General features: G+C 38.7%; 1 pseudogene across 1 annotated transcript; it reads left to right on the top strand.

Moving 5' to 3' along the window:
- The first annotated feature begins 4877 nt into the window (after positions 1-4877).
- Positions 4878-11039, top strand: LOC309620719 (OCIA domain-containing protein 1 pseudogene; annotated as a pseudogene). Its single transcript has one exon. The product of its transcript is annotated as an OCIA domain-containing protein 1 pseudogene (transcript).
- Positions 11040-12366: the final 1327 nt, after the last annotated feature.

The raw sequence follows: 12366 nt of genomic DNA, 5'->3' as shown, positions 1-12366 counted from the left end.
ATTTAGTGTTGGAGCAAATATTCTTATAGCCTGTAATAGGCCCTGAGGGTATCACTGGATACAGCACAGTGAGAAGATGAAAATCATAGCACGGACCCTGAATCATCGAGAAAAGATGAAATTATATTCAATATATTCTGCTTAAGGAGGCAAGGAAGTGTGCAATACACATTAGAAAACGTTTTATCCAAAATGATTAAATTAAAATCATTGCCATGCAAAGAGGTAACTTTGAACTCCAGAAAACTCTGCTATCCAGAAAGATCCTTTTTTAAGAGCTCCATGTGTTGTGGTTTCACTCTATATCATTCTGACCTCATCTTTTACAGCCTTGGTCACCTCTTGGTGAAAGATGATGATTTTGCATCTTACGCTCCTTTCTGCAGTGGAAAAATACATGTTCCTAGTTTTGCCAAGTTTTACAACTCTTGGAAAGAAAGGGGGATCTTTATTTTTAATTGCATATTTTGTATGCTTCTAAGGGGTCATAAAGTGTCCTCATTTTTATATTAGCAGTGAATTTCCAGTAAAAACTCTGGTGCAAATATAGATACCCCCCTCCAAAGTAAAAGCAAATTACCCACAATGCATCTTTGCAGTAGAATGTTCATCCAATTAGATTGCAAGGCAATTAGTATGATTACTCATCTGTATACTCAGTACTTAGTTTCCATTTTGCCTGCAGCAACTGCAACTTTGACAATTTATCTGACAGGTCCACAACCTACATTTCTGAAAATGCCAAAGAAACGGAAGCTACCTGTATTTGTAAGGTATAGTTCAGAGATTTTGGAAAAGGGTGAGAATACTGGGCCCAGAGCAGAGGGAGAGAGAATTGAGATGGAGAGGAAATTGTATGGCTGAATTCTAAGAGCTACTATCGTGACTGAAAAAGTACCTCTAAGGGAGGGCAATACTGCAGGAAAGATTTAGGGGGAAAAATGATAAGGTCAAGATGGCAAAAGAAAGTTGGCATGAATTTCCCAGTAAGTAAAAAGGTCAGATTCCAGAGGAAGTAGCCAGTGCAAGCCAGATAAAGCAAATCCGATTCTTTTTTTTTTTTCTTAGACTTTGGTGGCAGGGGTGGGGAGGGGAATTAGAGAAGCAACAGGAGTAGCCTTTGAGGGATCTCAGCCTTCAGTATTAAGGAGTCCAGACTAGGAAAGGTAGGTGAACTGCAGAAAGTGGTAAGTATGGACTGAGAGAAAAGGACCACTAAGGTAAACCTAGATACCAGAGGTATTATGTAGCATGGTGGGAATCTTTTCCCACCACCCATCAACATTCAAATACCCATGGGTGTCCACTAGGCCTAAGTCTAAGCAAGAAGTCCTATGTGGGGAAGACATACAGAGGTCAGGGTTCTTTTTAAGGCTCTCTGGAGAGAAGTGTCTTAAGCCAAGCTTCCAGGACAAGCCCTGGGTTCAGTGACCCAGTTAAAACTTTGTCGGTGAGAGTGACATCAGCAAATTGTCAGGGTAGGCAGCTCCAAACTCCTGTCCCTTCTCAGAAACATTGAAAATCAGCAGAAAGTCATAATCAACTTTGTCAGAAATCTGGAAAACACTCAAAGATTTACAGAAACCAAGAAAGCACTGAATCAAGAAAAAAAATCAACTTCCATATGGTAAGAAAGCTATGTGGCATTTTTACCTGCCCTTGTTCCACCCCCTCCCTAGCTCAGCAGTGGTTTTGAAGACAGCAACTCCCATTTCTTGTGTGAGACCCTAATCCCTGGTTCTAGACGGAGCAGAGCAGACCTTATCTAAGGCTTATTATGTTTATCTGTTCTAAACTGTCTATGGGCTTCCTGAAAGGACTGATACAAGGCACTCATCTCTGTTTCACCTAACTCAGAAATCACTTAGGACAGTAAAATGGTGGACTTTGCCCAAAAACACTGTAAGGCAAATGAAAACCCTGCACACACCTGGGGCAAAAGATTGTGGTTTGACAAACAATAGACTGCCTAAAGCCTGAAAGGATATTTGGGGAGAGAAATTTTTTTGGAAAGTACGACATTCAAAAGCACCCATGTATACTGGGGAATCTAGAAAGCCATACACATTCCCAGAGTGGGACACATGTTCAGAAAAGACCTAAAAAGACCCTAAGTTTTCACCTCTGGCTGATCTCTGAGCTCAGTGTAAGCAGGAAGTGAAGGCTAAGCCAGAGTTATAAACAGTCTAGCTAAGTTTTGAAAGAGTGTCCCAGCATAGAACCAATCTGCAAAGACTGGGAAAGGTGGATTTTTGGCTTTTTTAACTATTGGGGTGTGTGCCTGTGTGTGTGTGTGTGTGTGTGTATTCTGGAGTTAAAGGAAATCTCTGTCGAAACATTAGTTGAATACTAACTGAAGGAACAGAGACTTCACTGAATGCACATGACAAGGAATACAGTCTTTGCAAAAATAGTTTGGAAAAGTAATTAAACAAATGGACAACTACAGCCTTCCACAGTCAAAAAGAGCAAATCCTAGAGAAGGGGAATAATTTGGTTTCTAGAGATGCATAACATTATAATATTCAATGTCTAATTTTCAACAAAAAGTTACAGGGTACACAAAGAAACAGGAAAGTATGGCCCATTCACAGGAGGAAAGAAGTAGACAGAAACCACCTCTGAGGGAATCTATTGTTAAGAGATAAAATCATAGTTCTAAGCTCCTACATTAAAAAAAAGAAAAACCTCAAATCAATAACATAAATTTATGCCTTAAAGAACTAGAGAAATAAGAGCAAAGTAAATGCCTATCTGGCAGAGAAAAGGAAATAATAATGATTAGAGTAGAGATAAACAAAATAGAGAACAGAAAAATAACAGAATCAAAGAGCCCAAAAGTTGGTTCTTTGAAAAGAAGAACAATATTAACAAACCTTTAGGTAGACAGACAAAGAAAAAAATGAAAAAATACAAAGAACTAAAATCAGAAATGAAAATGGGGACATCACTACCAACCTTATGGAAATAACAAGGATTATTAGAGAATGCCATGAACAACTATATCACAGCAAATAAAATGACCTGGATGAAATGGACAAATTCCTAGAAACTTACAAATTACCAAAACTGACTGAAGAAAAAATAGAAATTCTGAACAGTAAATATATTGAATGTGTAATAAAGCAAAACAAAGCAAAACATCTCAGCAAAGAAAAATTGAGGACCTGATGGCTTCACTGGTGAACTCTGCCAAACATTTAGAGAGTAATTAACACTAATTCAAACTTCTCAAAAAAAAATAGGAGAAAGCTCTCTAACTCATTGTATGAGGCTAGCATTACTCTGATAAAAACATCACAAGAAAACTACAGAACAATATATCTTATGAATATACATTCAAATATCCTCAACAAAATACTAGCCAATTGAATACACAGCATATTAAAAGGATTATATACGATGACCAGGTGGGATTCATCCCAGAAATGCAAGAACGGTTCAACATAAGAAAATCCATCAGTGTAAAACATAACTTAAAAGAAAGAAGGAGAAAAACCACATCATCATCTCAACTGACGCAGAAAAGCTAATAAAGAAATTAAGCAAAATGTCAGGATGCAAAATGTCAGGATGCAAAATCAACAAACACCAACAATGAAGAATCCAAAAAGGAAATTATTTAAATAACTCCATTTACCATATTGGTCAAGAGAATAAAATATCCAGGAATAAATTTACCCAAGGAGGTGAAAGACATATACTGAAAACTTTTAAAAATGCTGAAAGAAATTAAAAGAAACCTCAATAAATGGGAAGACATTCTATACATTCTGTGTTCATGGTTTACAAGATTTAATATTGTTAATATGTCAATTCTGCCTTAAAGGGATATACAGATTCAATGCAATCTCTATCAAAATTCCAGAAGCCTTTTTTTTTTTTTGCAGAAATGGAAAAGCCAATTCTCAAGGTCATGTGGATTTGCAAGGGGTCCTAAATAGCCAAAACAATCTTGAAAAGGAAGAACAAAGTTAGAGGACTCACACTTCTGATTTCAAAACTCCCTACAAAGCTACAGTAATCAATACAGCATGTCACTGGCATAAGAACTAACATACAAATCAATGGAATAGAATTAAGAGTCCAGAATAGACCATGTAGACTTCAAGATCAAGATGGAAGAATAGGAGGATGCTGGGCTCACCTCCCCTCACGAACACATGAAGATTACAATTATGTGTAGAGTGACTCTCGCTGAAATAGACCTGACGAGCAGGCTGGCTTTTCTAAACCAAGGCTGTGAAGAAAGATCCACATGGAGTCTGGTAGGAAGGGAGAAGTGATCTGGTCGGGGCCCACACCCCTAGTGGGGGACCCAGAAGAGGAAGGGGATATCACAGACTCAAGCTTCCTCCCTGCAGAGCAAGAGATTCAAGCCATATATTGGGCACCCCAGTCCTGGGGTCCAACACTGGGAAACAACCACCCTTATCAGGTTTGCAAACCAGTGGGGCTTATTGGAGGCTGTAAGAAACTGAAACTCCACTCTTGAGTACACACACAACTTGCACACTCCCAGTCACAGCACAGAGGCAGCAGATTACAAACTGTCTGAGGGGCTTCCCTGGTGGCGCAGTGGTTGAGAATCTGCCTGCCAATGCAGGGGACACGGGTTCAAGCCCTGGTCTGGGAAGATCCCACATGCCGCGGAGCAACTGGGCCCGTGAGCCACAATTACTGAGCCTGCGTGTCTGGAGCCTGTGCTCCACAACAAGAGAGGCCACGATAGTGAAAGGCCCGTGCACCACGATGAAGAGTGGCCCCCGCTTGCCACAACTAGAGAAAGCCCTCGCACAGAAACGAAGACCCAACACAGCCATAAATTAATTAATTAATTAATTAAAAAAAAAAACTGTCTGGGGTTCTGCTCAGTTTGCCAGGACTGCCCCAGCATACCAACAGCCTGCACCAGGCTCCTGCTCCAGCCCCTTTTGCTCTGGCAATTCTCCCCATGAAGGAGAAGGCTGCTATTGCCAATGAGAGTGTCCACCCTTGGAGGGAATAGAGCCATCTAGGACCCTAACCCTGCCTCTGACCAGGGTGGAAGCAGCCACTGCCAGCACCTGAATCAGTGCCCTCACTTGGATGGAGCAAAACTAGCTCCAGGGCGAAGACCACCATCTCCAGAGCACAAGTCCCTGCACACACTCAGGAGGGAGCAAAACCAGCTCAGTAGTGTGGCACCAACCCCTCTGGCCCTGGCCCAGCCTCTAACGAAAGCATGCATACCATGGAATAAAAGTGAAACCAGCACACAGAAATGCAGCCCCAAGCCCTCAGGTCCCAGCCATGCCCCAAACCAATGTGGAGACTTCCATCTTACCCTGGATAAACCCAGCTCCCTTAGGGCTCCTGCTCCAGACGCTCAGGCCCAGACAGCCACTGAGCATAGGAGAAGCCCCAGCTTGTACTTGGCTTTGACTCTAGCCCCTCAAACTCCAGCACTATCTCACACTGAGGCAGTGGCTGCCAGCACACCCCAGGGGGAAGACACAGCCTGTGCTCACTTCAGATCCAGCTCTCCCACCAAAGCCACTGGGCACATGCAGACTGCGTAGAGATGCTCCCACACAATGACACACCTTCAAGACCAGGATAGGTAACTGTTTCACCTAAATTCATAGAGACAGAGAAAGTTAAACAAAATGAGAAGACAGAGGAATATGTTTCAAACGAAATAACAAGAAAAAAACTTTAAACAACCATAATAAAACAGAGATAAATAATTAGCCAAATAAAGAGTTCAAAACAATAGTAATAAGAATGCTAAATAGGGACTTCCCTGGTAGCACAGTGGTTAAGAATCCGCCTGCCAATGCAGGGGACATGGGTTCAAGCTCTGGTCTGGAAACATCCTACATGCCACGGAGCAACTAAGCCCATGTGCCACAACTACTGAGCCTGTGTGCCACAACTACTGAAGCCCATGCACCTACAGCCCGTGCTCCGCAACAAGAGAAGCCACCCAATAAGAAGCCCGCACACCACAACGAAGAACAGCCCCCACTCGTGGCAACTAGAGAAAGCATGCATGCAGCAACGAAGACCCAACGCAGACAAAAATTTAAAAAAAAGAATAGATGCGCACAGTGAGAATTTTAACAAAGAACTAGAAAATATAAAAAAGAAACAGAGCTGAAGAATACAGTAACTGAAAAGAAAAATACACAAGAGGGAATTAACAGAAGATTAGATGATACAGAATAAAACGTGTGATCTGAAGGATAGAATAGTGGAAATCACCCACTCAGAAGGGCAAAAAGAAAAACAAATTTTGAAAAAATGAGAATAGTTTAAGGGAGCTTTGAGACAACATCAAGTGTACTAACATTTGCATTATAGGGGTCCCAGAAGGAGAAGAGTGAGAGGGGTGGAAAATGTATTTGATGAAATTATGGCTGAAAACTTCTTGAACCAGATATCTAGGTACAGGAGACACAGTGAGTCTCAAACAAGATGAACCCAAAGAGACCCACACCAAGATATATCATCATTAAAATGGCAAAAGTTAAAGATAAAGAGAGAATTTTAAAGGCAGCAAAAGAAAAACAAAGACTCACATATAAGGGAACACCCCCCGATAAAGTTATCAGATGATTGTTCAGTAGAAACTTTGCAGGCCAGAATGTAGTGTCATATATATTTAAAGCACTGAAAAGAAAAAGCCTACAACCTAAGTTACTCTACACAGCAAGGTTATCATTCAGAATTGAAGGAAAGATAAAGATACTAAACCTACACTAAAAGTAATGTGATATATATAAAGCTATAAAGTCTCCACCAAAACACTATTAGAATTAATAAATGAATTCAGTAAAGTTGCAAGGTACTCTATACACTAATAATAAACTATCAGAAAGAAAATGCAAGAAAACAATCCCATTTACAATCCCATCAAAAAGAATAAAATACCTAGCAATAAACTTAGCAAAGGAGGTAAAAGACCTATACTTCAAAAACTATAAGACATTGATGAAGGAAATGGAAGATGATACACATAAATGGAAGGATATCCCATGTTCATGGATTGGAAGAATTAATATTGTTAATACTATCCAAAGCGATTTCCTCCCGTAGGTCACCAGTGCTTCCAGGTCATGGTCATTTTGAGCCTGTATCTGGGTGACTTCTAGGCGGTCGTGTCATTGACTGCTCCCCACCCAACTCCACTGTGGTCCTGCGTGTCTCCTGCCCTCCCCTCCCCACTGACCCCTCTCGGGTCCCCTCCGGGCCTTCTGCCCCTGGTCGCCAAGGCTTGCCGCGCTCTCACCCACTGCTGTCATTTGGAGGAAAGATGAATGGGAGGGCTGATTTTCAAGAGCCAAATGCAGAAGTTCCAAGACCAATTCCTCACATAAGGGCTGATTACATTCCAACAGAGGAAGAAAGAAGAGTCTTTGAAGAATGCAATGATGAAAGCTTCTGTTTCAGATGAATCCTTTCAGGTCATCCCAAATATGGTTCCATCCCTAAACTTATATTTGCTTGCATCATGGGATACTTTGCTTGAAAGCTTTCCTATGTGAAAACTTGCCAAGAGAAGTTCAAGAATCTTGAGAATTCCCCTCTTGGAGAAGCTTTATGATCAGGACAGGCATGACGATCTTCACCAACTGGGCACTATTCTCAGAAGTCAAAATATGACTCAAGCATGAGTGGTCATTTATCTTTTGTGACATCCCCAGCAGCAGACAACATAGAAAAAGAGATGCTTCCTCATTATGGGACAACTCCATTCAGTGCTTCTATGAATGAATCTACTCCCACTGGTATTACTGATCATATTGCCCAAGTCAAAGTTAACAAATATGGAGATACTTGGGATGAGTGAAAAATTGCATCATTGGACCTACTGAAGAAGTTTCAATATCCAGCGTCATCTAGGTGGTCATGAACATCTGCATGCTTTGAGCTCAGCAGCAGTCTTCATAAACACATTTAAAACTAGAACCTGGGTTTTTGTGGTTTGGCTTATGAAGATGATGTTCTAAAAACTTACATTTTAATGTAATATTGTGTGAATGTATTCATTTGGGGGAACTCTCTGAATGATGGTAGTATACCATGATTGTACACAGTTTGTGAAATTGTTTTAAGTTACAGGGCAAGGATACTTTTATAAAACTATCAAGAGAATGCAATGCTGTAGAATCACTGTATCTGGAAATAAATGATACCTGCATGTTGAATTGGGGTGGGTGGGTGTAGCAATCATAATTTTAAGTCTTAAACTTTATATGAAAAATTATTAAAAAGCCTTTCTCCAGTGTTTGCTGTATTCTCTTAATGTTTATGGTAAATAAAATATAAAGGAACATGCATAAAAAAATACTATCCAAAGCAATCTACAAAGTTAATGCAATCCCTAACAAAACACCCATGACACTTTTCACAGAACTAGAACAAATAATCCTAAAATTTGTATGAAACCACAGAAGACTGAAAATAGCCAAAGCAATCTTGAGAAAAAAAAGAACAAAGCTGGAGGTATCGTGCTCCCTGACTTCAAACTATACTACAAAGCCACAGTAATCAAAACAGTGTGGAACTGACACAAAAACAGACACACAGATCAAGGAAACAAAATAGAGAGCCCAGAAATAACCCCCCTCACATATTATCAATTAATCTATGGCAAAGGATGCAAAAATATACAATTGGGGAAAAGACAGTCTCTTCAATATGTACTGTTGAGAAAACTGGACAGCTACATGTAATAGAATGAAATTAGAACATTTTCTCATACCATACACAAAAATAAACTGAAAATGCATTAAAGACCTAAATGTAAGACTGGAAACCATAAAATTCCTTGAATAAAACATAGGCAGGGCTTCCCTGGTGGTGCAGTGGTTGAGAATCTGCCTGCCAATGCAGGGGGCACGGGTTCGAGCCCTGGTCTGGGAAGATCCCACATGCCACGGAGCAACTAGGCCCGTGAGCCACAACTACTGAGCCTGCGCGTCTGAAGCCTGTGCTCCGCAACAAGAGAGGCCACGACAGTGAGAGGCCCACGCACCGCGATGAAGAGTGGCCCCCGCTTGCCGCAACTAGAGAAAGCCCTCGCACAGAGATGAAGACCCAACACAGCCAAAAATAATAAATAAATAAATAAATAAAAGACTTTAAAAAAAAACATAGGCAGTACACTCTTTGACATAAGTCTTATCAATATTTTTTGGATCTATTGCCTCAGGCAAAGGAAACAAAAGCAAAAATAAACAAATGGGACCTAATTATGTTTAAAAGCATTGCACAGTGAAGGAAACCATCAACAAAATAAAACGACAACCTACTAAACAAGAGAAGTTATTTCCCAATGATTTATCTGATAAAGAATTAATATCCAAAATATATAAAGAGCACATACAACTCAATATAAAAAAAACCAAACAATGCAATTACAAAATGGACAAAAGTCCTGAATAGACATTTTTTCCAAAGAAGACATACAGATAGCTAATAGGCACATGAAAAGATGCTCAACATCACTAATCATCAGGGAAAGGCAAATCAAAACCTCAATGAAATATCACCTCACACCTTTCAGAATGGCTATTATCAAAAAGAAAATAAATATAATAAATATTAGTGAGAAAGTAGAGAAAGGGGAAACTTAGTTCACTGTTGTGGGAATGTAAATTGGTACAGCCACTGTGGAGAACAGTATAAAGTTTCCTCAAGAAATTAAAAATAAAACTACAATATGATCCAGCAATTCCACTCCTGGGTATGTATCTGAAGAAAATGAAAACACTAATACAAAAAGATACATGTAATGCAATGTTCATAGCAGAATTATTTATAATAGCTAAGATATGGAAGCAACCTAAGTGTCTATCAATAGGGGTATGGATAAAGAAGTTGTGATTGATATATGATAAATACATACACACACACACACACAATGGAATATTACTCAGCCATAAAAAAGAATGAAACTTTGCCATTTCCAATATGTATGTACCTGTATCATACTTAGTGAAGTAAGTCAGACAGAGAACGACAAATACTGTGTTTCACTTACATGTAGAATCTAAAAAATAAAACAAATGAATGAATATAACAAAATAGAAACAGACTCATAGATACAGAGAACAAACTAGTGGTTACCAGTGGGGAGAGTGGTGAGGGGTGGGTCATGATAGGGGGAGGGGATTATGAGGTACAAACTACTAGGTATAAAATAAATAAGATACAAGGATGTAATATACAGAAAAGGGAATATAGCCAATATTCTGTAATAACTTTAAATAGAATGTAATCTATAAAAATAATGAACTACTGTGTTGTACACCTGAAACTAATATAACATTGTAAATGAACTATACTTCAATAAAAACTGCAAAAAATGCAAATTAAAAAAATATTGTACTACTTCATGGATAAAGTAAGTATCTTGCAGAAATACAATTCCATTTATACCTTGGCCCTGTTTTGTGCTATTATTATCATATGTTACATAGTACTGTCATACTGATACATATGTTATAACCCTTCACAATAAATTGTTTGTTTTAACTATCAAAAATGAATTAATAAATAAACAAACCATCTATGGCCAATTGATTTTTGACATGATGCCAAGACCATTCAATGGAAAAAGAACAGTCTCTTCAACAAATGGTGCTGGGACAGCTAGATATCCATGTGCAAAAGAATGAAATTGGATCCTTATTTCACACCATATATAAAAATTAACTCAACATAGATCAACAATCTAAATATAAGAGTTAAAACCATAAAAATTCATAGAAGAAATAATATGGGTAGATCTTCATGACCTTGACTTTCACAATGATTTCTTAGGTATTATACAAAAAATATAAGCAACAAAAGAAAAATTGGATAAATTGGATTTCATCAAAATTAAAGACTTATGTCATCAAAGGCCATTATCAAAAAGTGGACAAGATAACCTACAAAATTAGAGAAAGTGTTTGCAAATCATATACCAAATAAGGGTTTGTATCCAGAATATATAGAGAACTATTGCAAGTCAACAACAAAAAGATAAAAACCCAATTTAAAATGAGCAAAGGTCCAAAGAAGATAAACAAACGGACAACAAGCACATGAAAAGATGCTTAACATCGTTCGTCATTAGGGAAATGAAATTCAAAACCACAATAAGGAAGTTCACAGCCATTAGGATACCTCATAATATAAAAAGGAGAATCAGAAATGTTGGCAAATGTGGAGAAATTAGAAACCTTGTACACTGCTGATGAGAATGTAAAATGTTTCAGCCATTTTGGAAAATTGTTTGGTGGTTCCTCTAAAAGTTAAACAGAGAACAGAATGGCAATATAAACCTACATTCCATCCTTAGGTATATAATAATCGAATACAGGTCCCAAAGCAAGTATATGTACACACATGGTGCTGGGACAGCACCCATAAATAATCGAAAACAGGTCCCAAAGCAAGTATATGTACACACATGTTCATAATAGCACTAGTCACAACAGTCAGAAGGTGTTAACAGCCCAAATGTCCATCAACGGAATTTATGGATAAAGAAATTGTGGTATATACATACAATGGAATATCACTTGTCCATAGAAAAGCAATGAAGTACTAATAAATGCTACAGTGTGGATGAACCTTGAAAACATTATGCTACGTGAAAGAAGCCAGACAAAAATAAGGTCACATATTTTATGATTCCATTTGTATGAAATATCCAGAATATGTAAATCCATTAAGACAGAACGCATACTGGTATTTGCCAGGGGCTGGGGTGGAGGTGGCGGAGTGCAAATGACGAGAAATTGCTTTATGGATTAGGGGTTTTATTCTGTAGTCATGGAAATGTTTCGGAACTAGGTAGAAGTGTTAGTTGCCCAACATTAGGAATGTGTTAAATGCCACTGAATTGCTCACTTTAAAATGGTTAATTTTATGTTATGTGAATTGTACCTCAATAAATTATTTTTTAAAAACTTTGCTGGTACCCAGTACGTGTTTTAAATGTTAATCTTCTAAATAGTTTACCCCTATTAACATAATTAAGAATACACAAGCTTCAGCAAACTGAAAACAAAATTAGCCAATTAGCAGATGCAGGAATTGGAAACAGGAGGTTAGAGGAATGCTTGCAGTTAAAATGACAATAAAAACGCCATCCGACTTTTTGTAGCCAAGATGACACACCCAGGTGCCTGTCCTTGACTAGAGGCAGGAGAGGTATATCCAGACCTTTCATTCAGGGCAGGGACAGGAAGAAACAGGAAATAATCCTTCAAGTCCATGTCAGGGAGCTGTGCTTTCTGCATTTTTTCTTTCTGGAAAAGGTGGTAGATTGTGTTCATTCTACTGCAGGGAAACCTTCAGAGACGGGGAGCCAGGACTGAGAGATAA

This window comes from Balaenoptera borealis, assembly GCF_965194805.1.
Source record: "Balaenoptera borealis genome assembly, chromosome: X".
Taxonomy (NCBI): Eukaryota; Metazoa; Chordata; class Mammalia; order Artiodactyla; family Balaenopteridae; genus Balaenoptera; species Balaenoptera borealis.
Note: the sequence above shows the minus strand (reverse complement) of the source record. Positions and strands in the feature narration are given on the sequence as shown.